Below are 10,484 nucleotides of genomic sequence, written 5' to 3'. Positions count from 1 at the left end.
ATCATATATCAAGCAGATAGTGGTATAGTCGCGTGATATAGGCGAACATTTGAAACCTTTCCGGTCCATAGGATTTTTTATAATTTTGCACAGGGCTTGCCTGGAGCCTGCTGATGAACGTGGTATAAGTAAAAATACCAACTCATTTCAAATTTTCCAGCGAAATGAACTTAACTGCAAGTCACCGGCTGTGACGGCATAGAGTCCATTGCCCGCGTACAGCTTGGCGACAAGGTCTCTTGTATAGGCGAACATTTGAAACCTTTCCGGTCCATAGGATTTTTTATAATTTTGCACAGGGCTTGTCTAAGGCCTGCTGATGAACGTGGTATAAGTTAAAATACCAACTCATTTCAAATTTCCCAGCGAAATGAACTTAACTGCAGGTCACCGGCTGTGACGGCATAGAGCCCATTGCCTGCGTACAGCTTGGCGACAAGGTCTCTTGTATAGGCGAACATTTGAAACCTGAAAGTTAAGACCGGTATTGATTCAACCAGCAACCCAGCCCAACCTAAGATTTTTGTCCGTCGCAAGCCAAGACGTTTCAAGGAGTCGGCGGCTTTATTAAAATCATTTCAACAAGCCAAAAATTTACCAGAATGTTACCGCCTATGTTTATATTACCATGGTAAAAAAAATATGTTGATAAACTACAACAAAAAACTTTCCCCCCTTACAATTTCCCAGAATGAAATGAACAATATAATGCGATTCGTGGAATATTTGTTTTGTCGACGTCTCCTGGGTCAACCACTTGTTGGTATTGAATCATTTTGCGGCCGAGATTTGAAACCAGGTTTGATTGTGGAAGGAACCATGTTGAGTGAAATGGTGATGGACAAAATACTGGATGTAAATTTTTTCCTAAACAACGTTTTGTACTTTGAGGCCATTATTTGCTATTTAATGAGTACGAGTAGCAGTACATACGAGGAAACGAGCAGAAGGGTCTGTTCTAAACCATCGATTTTTGTTCAAAAAAGAACACAGTTAAATTTGCCTTTTTTTTGAGAAGGTGTATAGATTGACACAAAATTTTTGAAATTTTGTAACGCATATTAATACGCATTTTCATAAATCAGCTATAACTTTTTTCATAGGTCGACAGGAATAATAATTCTACCACCGTTGGAAAGCCCTTTGAATGCCCTTTAAAATCCCTTTACAGCGATACCTAACTTGTGCGCGATTTCGCGGGGGAAATATGTTTACCGGCCGAATATTGTTCATAACCTCGCCCCCCAAAAAACATTTTCGATCATAACTTTTTTTTTTTCTAGGCACAGCAAGAAAAATATGTTTTTTTTTTTTCGACAGTAGCGTTGCCAACGAGTTCGCGTCATGAATGATTTATTTAATTCGCCACAATCAACCACTAATGTATTTTTCGCAACATAGTTGTAACTAGAAATGTTGGAATCATCAAATTAAAGTCAGCACAAAGGTGAGGTTAAAGTTATGACATCACACCCAAAATGACGTCATGTAATGTCACTGAGCAAAGAAACGCAACATCCCCGTCTCATCGAAGTAATGTTGTATCTGCTGTACCCTTTGGTCTGCCGATAATCAGGGACAAATAAGCCTTTGGTTTGTGACGTCACAGTGACATACTTTTGTGTGATGTAAAACCTTGTCCTGACCTTTGAGGTAACGTGTTCTTTGGATTCTCCTATGCTAAAAACTATTCGATATCTGCAATATAAGACGACTTCTCCTATCTAAACAATGCATTTTTTCGACGCGAGCGCCTTGTGTCATGTCAAGCGAGTTTTCTACATTTTTTAGTTGACGTAGAACCGTGAAACTTTGGATAACTGTTTGTTGTAGATGTACCTTTAATTTTACGCAAAGTTGCCATGGCCGTGTCATGTGCACTTTAAGTCACGCGAGTAATCAAGCCTACAAGTTGGTTGCGTTAAGGACACAAACTTTGGCGATTACACTAATAATTATTATATTTAATTGTGTAACATGTATAAAAATATTTTATTTCTTGCAAAAATATTTATAAAACTTGTTTATGGCAAATTTTCTACTTTTTCGCTTGCACCTTTCAATCAGTGTGGATGCTTTCGGGTGTCGGGAGCGTGAGTGATCGGCCTCATTACCCGCTGACTTGAGCGGCCGCGCATCTGATCGGAGGTGAAAAGGCTCAAAGTCGTCGGCAAGTTTTCCAATCAGAGTTAATCAACTATTTTTATGTTTTTTTAAGAAACTCTATATAAACCTAGATGTTACGGACAATAAGCTCCCCAGTACAAAATAATTATTTCCCGCCACTACAGTGATTTTGTTGTCGACGTCTTGTGACGTAATAAGAACCTATATGATCCCCAAGTTTCGGCCGATGTAATGTTGAGGCCGGTGCAATGAGCCTGTATGTGCTTTAATATTCTATTTGAATACAGGTGTGGTCTAAATCTTTCAAAATCGAAACCTAGAAATTTATTTCGAGAATACTGAAATAAACGTTAATATTAAAACTTGACCGACCTTATGCAACCAGTTCAAGAACTGTAAGGTAGAATGGAGGAGGGACTTGAATTCCACACTAGGGAAAATGCTGTTTCGATCCATTTCGTTTTTTACAAGGAAGTACTGCCAAAATTTACAGCAATCTTCTTTGTAAGTTTTCGAAAAAGTTTTGAAATGTCTTCTTCCATGTTCAATGGTTTTAAGATAGTCTGTAGCCAAAGAAAGGTTTGTGATATGCTTGATCTTCTGTTGATAAATTGTTGCGGTTGTTGACGTTGGATCGGTTTTAGTCCAGCTGAGTCGAGAGGTTTATGAAACGGGCTTCTCTGGCAAGCAGACAAAGTGGGGGATTCCGGAGAAGAGTGTTCGGGATCGGTTGCTGTCCACGCCAGGCGGTTTGTATCTCCGTATACAGTCAAACCAAGCGATGACTTTTGTTTAGACATTGCGGCTCTGAGTATGCCCGGAGGAAGGATTGACCACGCGTTCGTTGAGTTATCCAACACTCCCATTGTTGAGGATGTCGAAGCTGTCGTCGTAAGCTTCGGTACAAACAACATCCTCAACATACACGGGAGCTACCAAAGCATTGCTAAAGTCGTGGTGCTTACAAAGTAGCTCATGAACTTGGTTAATGTTCTTTACCCCAAGGCCAAATTGAGTTTATAATTTTGAACTTCGACATTGTTGTTGCTTTGCTTTGTAACTTGTTTGCAACTAAATGAAAACAAACTAAACAAAAAAAACGATCTTCTAACAAATGGTTTCATCGTCTAACTACAAAGGAAACCTCTTATCACAAAACTTGTGGGACTAATGTATTTAGTTCTATCACCGTCGTCCGTCACAATATTTGTCTCCGCTATCGGTTATGGTTGACTACATGGATAAGTACAAAGTTTTGAAAAGATAACGTATGGGAAAAATGGATAAGTATGAAACATATTGATGGGTTGATTTTGGTTTTAATTAATTATGTGTATTATGCAGATTTGCCACAGTGGTATACTCATGCCGCTTGCTGGAAGACGAGGATTTTGCGCCGCAGAAATGAACGTTCATAGAAACTGCGGTTCCAACGCATTTTCTTGCAAGGGATGGTATTCACTTAACAGAGGAAGGTTCAAAACTGTTTCTTTCACAGGTGGAGGAGAAAGTTAAAAGAGGCATTGTACGAGTTTCCGAGAAGAACGAGTTTCCGGCTCTAGGGTTTCAAGCCACGCCGGAGAAACCCAACAGACCGACGATACTGTGGTTGAAAAAATGGAGCATCGGAGAAAGATGAAAATGTTCCGAATTTCTGAACCAAAAATTGATTAAAACGTGAAGCGACCAAAGGAAAACAACATTGTAAAAATAACCGAAGCTCTTGCTAATATTGACCACCATTGTGCTTCATCAAGTAATTTTGTTGAAGGTGAGGATGTATTTACTGAAAACGCTTTCACTAATTTGCCCGTTGTTGGTGACGCTCCTGTTGAAATTAATGAAGAAACGCTTTTTAGGACGCATATTGGTATTTCTATGTAAATAAGTTTTGTTGCTGGGAAATGCCCAACCTATGCCACAATAGAAATTCATGCATCACCAAGCAAAGCAGTGATGCATATAAGTTAAATTTACGGTTGAATGAGCGCACATGTGCGTGCTGTTGTCATGGCGAATTAGGGTGTTTGGGGCAATTTTAGTGAGGTGTTGGGCTATTTCAATTAGGTAGTTACTTGCTGGTGGGTGCTGCTGAAAATTATGTTGAAAATGGAGCACAAAATTCAGGCTGTATTTGTGGAAAAATAAATCGTTTAAGTGGCCGATCATTCTTAATTTTATGAAAGATCCCTCCCATATCTAAAAAAATTGATCAAAATTAGTCACTAAAAAATGGTTTAGCCATCCCCTGGGGGCATTAGCCCCCCTGGTTATTTTGTATGCAAGTGTTTGCATACGAGCAAGTTCTGAAAACTTCTTCATCTTTTATAATAGAGGGCGCTATGAGAAAGATCAACTTGTGAAATTTTATTTTTCTTAATTCAAAATAATTATCCATTCTTTTGAATTGAACTTGTTTCATCAAAGCCATCAAAATATTGATTGCAAAATAAATTCATCTCGCCGAAAAAGATTTAATACCATCTTTATTGACTTTAAAAAGAGAAAAATAAACTTGTTCCCGTATCAAAAAATGCATTTTAGTTATCTTTCTTTTGTTTGGTAGGTACAGGAACAAAGGCGAAATATTCGTGAGTTGATCTTCAATGTTCCAAATAATAATAAATTGTTCGAGGACATTATTTCTGGTGTCAAATTGTGGAAAATTTAGTTTGCTAAGCAAAACAAAATGATTTTATCAGGTCGCTTGTTGCCAAAATACAGTTGATTACACCTTGTCAAAATTTGTGTGTAACATACGTCACAGAAACCAGTGCTTGTATTGCATAATGTTTTGCGTGTAGTGTTTTTGCCCTAACGATTGTTACATTCTATTATATTCGCTTCGATTGAATCGTTCGTATTGCAAAGGTTGTATGTATCGACAACCTAAAGTTATTTACAAAGGTGCCCCGCTTGGGTCGACTCCTTTCTTGAGAATTTACAATGATGCCCCGCTTGGAACATTTCAGTGGATCCAGGAGGACAACTTAGTTTGATATTGTGCTTGTTTTTTTTTATAGCCGTATCACCGAGACGTTCTTCCTGCGATAATGACGTCTTTAGAGGCCATGTGTGGATTTAAACCTTAACTCCTTGCACTAAACTTGAGTTGTTTCGGTTTGATGAAGCACGTAACTTCTAACAGGCCAATTTCTCGCATTGGCAAATTTGATTTTGTAGACTTTGATTTTGTAATGCTTGCATCAAACTGTACAATATTGAATACCATCAAACGCATTAAAATTTCGTAGTTACTTTGAATGTGCATTTTGTTCGCTCAATCGCATTAACCGACTTCTTAATCGCCTACAGCTGATGTTATGTTCATCACCTGCAAATCTGGGGGGAAGTATTTGTAACATACGTCACAGAAACCAGAGTCCTTGTATTGCGTGCAGCTTTGCACATGTATTGTATAATCCCATAATGTGACCCAAATGATTTATCCATCGAATGTTCTCGAGTAAAGTGATTCATTGTATTATATTACTTCAAGCGGCTCATGGTATCACGTGACATTATTGACCAATCAGCACTCAAAATGCAGAGCTTTTGAAAAGCCCAGTGTGTACCTAAAAAGATTATTTTATTTTATTCTCTTCGATTCGATTCTTTTAATATTCTATTGAGGAGCTTTCAAAAAGCCCCGTTTTAATGAAGCCGATGACAGTTTAAAATACATAAATTATTCGCGAAGTTATCCGAATTCTAATTGCTTTATAGGACTGGCAGAAGCAGGCTAAACAGTCAAAGAGGCTCAATTCGCGCTATCGAGGCACTGTTAAATATCTCTGAGACAATTAAAGTTATTTACATGTGCATATGACATGTAATTTCCACCTTAAAAGAACAAAAAATATATATATGTCCCTGAAAATTTCAGGTAGTGCTTTTCAACTGTTGTTTTTTCATTGTTATTTTATTGTTTTTTTCCTTGTTATTAGTTAGTTACCTTTGAGAAACACGCATGCAATTATGATTTGACAAAAAAATAATTAAATAATGTTTAAGCTAAAAATACATAAAAAAAGCTTAGCCTGAAAAAAAGACACAAAAATCTCTCACTGTTTATTGTCACTGTAAACTTTGTCACTGTTGTCACTTATTATCCATAAGTGAGAAAATAATCCAGCCTTTGTTTGGGAACAATTGGCATATAGCTCAGTTGCAGGGTTTAAATGTGGAAGTGCTTGATCTGCTTTTTTATGTATGCGACATCGGATAACAACTTGTTAAGGTTGCCATAATTTTTAAGTAACTTTTCAGAGACGGTTGGGTGAGTTTCGCAGCGCTTAGAATGGCGGAACGAGATTTTATTTAAATCTCATTATCTGTCAAGGATAGAGTGCAGAATAGCTTGAAAGTAATAAAAATCGGTAGAGATCCCACGTATTCCATCAGAATGACCTGAAACACGGGTGTTTTTGCGCTTTTTTGCATTGCCGGTGACGTCACTTTCAATCAAGTGCCAAACCACTTTCCGCTTCATAGGATTTTATTTAAATCTCATTATCTGTCAAGGATAGAGTGCAGAATAGCGTGAAACTAATAAAAATCGGTAGAGATCCCACGTATTCCATCAGAATGACCTGAAACACGGATGTTTTTTCGCTTTTTTGCATTGCCGGTGACGTCACTTTCAATCAAGTGCCAAACCACTTTCCGCTTCATAGGATTTTGTTTAAATCGCAGTATCTGTCAAGGATAGAGTGCAGAATAGCGTGAAAGTAATAAAAATCGGTAGAGATCCCACGTATTCCATCAGAATGACCTGAAACACGTTTTTTTTGCGCTTTTTTGCATTGCCGGTGACGTCACTTTCAATCAAGTGACAAACCACTTTCCGCTTCATAGGATTTTATTTAAATCTCATTATCTGTCAAGGATAGAGTGCAGAATAGCGTGAAAGTAATAAAAATCGGTAGAGATCCCACGTATTCCATCAGAATGACCTGAAACACGGGTGTTTTTTCGCTTTTTTGCATTGCCGGTGACGTCACTTTCAATCAAGTGCCAAACCACTTTCCGCTTCATAGGATTTTTTTTGAATCTCAGTATCTGTCAAGGATAAAGTGCAGAATAGCGTGAAAGTAAAAAAGATCCCACGTTTTTCATCAGAATGACTTCAAACCAGGGCTTTTTCACTTTTTTTGCGATTTTTAATGAGGCCCAACGCTCCACCAGATGAGCTGTACATGGTCGCAACGATTAGAGAAGTCAGATTTTGGCCAATGCAGTGTTTTGTGCACAAATTGCCTGGCAAAATTTGCATTTACGATATCCACCATTGTAATAAAACAACACAGAAATGTTTACATTGCATGTACTATAGCTGCCAAATACCATAGCTGCCAAATGAGGGTTTTCGCATTGTGACGATCCTGTCTCGTTATGCGATAGCCTTTGAGGTACTTAATGTTATCCGATTGGGAGTTTTTATTGACGAATGGTAGTGGCGAAATCGTCGGATTTTAACCTTATTTCCATACCGACATTAACATCCTTTGCAAGACTTCTTGATTAAATATGCCAATTGCCCATCATGCTGGTTGACTTGATTCGATATTGTGCATGTTTAATTTCGATTTACGTCGCTGTATAAAGTATGTTGATACACATACCAAACGCGTTTGTTAGTCTTTTCATAAACACGCCTAACCCTTGCGAATATGTACATGTAACCATTTATGTTGACTTCCTTTTAATACGAAGGTTGCTTAGATTTATATTTCGCCTTGTAAAGGGCGTCATCAGTTTGCGTGGAATGCAAAACACATATAAGCAATGTGATAAACATTTGAAACATAGGTCCAGCAAGTATCAAACCTTTTACTCAGCACGATAGATACGGTAATCGATCGACAGCCTGCCAGGGTAGCTTGGTTCCATCATCCAGTAAGGTTTGAACAAATGATTTTTTCTCTCGTTTGTTTTCCTTTTTGTATTGCGAATGTGCATGACCGCCATTAGGCCTATTATTAGCATTGCGCACACCTTTATCGTCAATTTTGCGTGTAAAACGTACTGTGAACATACATTATTTTTCAAACATTTTTTTTCACGTTCTGAAGTACATCCCAATATCAGGGTTAAGTACTTTTTAGCGTCATTCGATTTACATTGCGGTCGTGTGACGCAAACCGCCTTTGACATATGGGTGAAAATGTACCCGCAATCGCGTTGATAAGAATTTGCATTGACACTCACCAAGTCGCATGTGGGACAATGTCAGAACTGGAAGCTGCATTGATAAAAATTTGTCATCGCATTCCATTGTTAGGGGAGTTTGTTTGTGACAGGGATACTTCACCCTACGTAATTGGCTGGGGCTTTCTTACCCAAATTTTATTTACGAGCCCACTGTCTTTCTCTCACAATATCGCATATCACGAGACTATATGTTTATACGGTAACGCATTTCGCCCTTTTCTGACCGTTCTATTTGATTCTAAATATATTCCATTTTATTTTATGCTATTTAGTTACATTTCATCAATAAACAATTACACCCAACTGCCTGCATCTTAGCCAAGTGCACTGGTAAAGGGACAATTTAAAGGCAATTAGCCACCATTATCATCGTGACATATTGCAACTTCACATTCAAACCCTAAACGTAAATTATGTTGTTTTGGACATACTGTTGGCCAGGCTTTAAATAACGAGCACGTTCGTTATGTTGTTTGGGACATCGGTGTCATAATTCGCCATATTGTACGCGTACCTTAGATAACGTGCGTGTGCCGTAATAATGAACGTGCGCGTTATCTAAAGCCTGGCCAACAGTGTCAAATTCCGAATAAGAGCGACATCATGTGGAATAATAAGGTACGCGCGCGTTAGTAAGCAGCACGTTCGCTATTAGTTTACATGTACCTTAATTGGATATATTTCATGGCCAACCGTGTCATAAGTCAAACTGATGTACGCATACGTAATTAACGAACATGCAACTAAGTAACGTGCGCGCATGTTAAGTTGGCCGATAGTGTAATAATCTTAGGTAAAATTACCTGTACTGTCGTCGTATTTTTTCATTTCAAAGAACAAATAGTTAGCTTCAAGTCAAAGCTTATGGGAGTCGATATGCCCTTGTTTTCTGCTTTTACTTTGCAAATATCACTCATGTATCCATCTTGTGGATATCTGTGGTTCGCACCGTTTACTTTGATGTCTCGCAACCCCAAAGAGAACTTAAAACGTGAGGTTTCACTGCAATCAACTCTGCTTTTTGGCAAGCTTAACACAATTAAATTGCGACGTAAAGATGCAAACTTTGTAAAATTATTGTGTGGCATTGCAAGCGCTGTAAAATTCTTTTGAATATGGGCAGCCCATGCGCACTAAAACAAAGTATGTACATGTTTACTATAACTTAAAATCAAGATAATTTGTAAGGGCATATGCGCACGTAAAAGTACAAGGTTAGCTGAGTATACAGCGCAACTTCGCTGTTCAAATGTTTAATTCTGGAAAAAGAGGACAAATTTGACAGAGGATAAATATTTGAAACATACATTTCGGTACTTACAAATTTGTGCGGGGCCATGGTATATTTGGGCCTGTGATGAAACACTTACATTTTTAAGCAGTTGCGATAACATTTGAGGATTTGACATAGATCTGACGCTGCCTGCCACTAGATGGATACATGAGTGATATTTGCAAAGGTGAAAGCAGAAAACAAGAGCATATCGACGCCCATAAGCTGGTGACAGTACATGTAATTTTACCTAGGATTATGACACTATTGACCAACTTATCATGCGCGCACGTTAATTAGTTACGAGCACGTTAATAAGTTGCATGTTCGTTAATTAAGTACGCGTACATGAGTTTGACTTATTACACGGTTGGCCATGAAATGTATCCTATTAAGGTACATGTACAGTAATAGCGAACGTTTCCGACTCATAAAAATTTCAGCAATCTTTGATCCTGTTACCAGAAGGTACTTACTACAGATGATGCAGAAATGTTTATGAACTCAATTGTCAAAGATGTGGCAGATATCAAAGCTTCTGATAATTTAAAACTGTCCGAATAAACGTGCAATGTTTCTTCTTTAATTGTGCCTGTTTACTCAATTTGTTTCTTAGATTTAGTGGCCACCATAAAAATTGTGTTTCTTATATGTTTGTGTAACAAGCAAAGATCACTTTCACCTGTGATACATCAACATCATGTATAAATTTACCATTTTTTAAGAGAAAATATCATTTCATTTGAAAATGTTAAATCAAAATATTTATTTTGGTATACCTTTACGGTCATTTATATTCACTACAAAAAGAAGGAAAAACAATTGGACGCATATTGCACAATAAAACGTTCTTTGCAAGTTCGTGACACAT

This window comes from Ascidia mentula, chromosome 4 (genome assembly GCF_947561715.1).
Source record: "Ascidia mentula chromosome 4, kaAscMent1.1, whole genome shotgun sequence".
Classification (NCBI taxonomy): Eukaryota; Metazoa; Chordata; class Ascidiacea; order Phlebobranchia; family Ascidiidae; genus Ascidia; species Ascidia mentula.
This window is presented reverse-complemented; position numbering follows the sequence as displayed.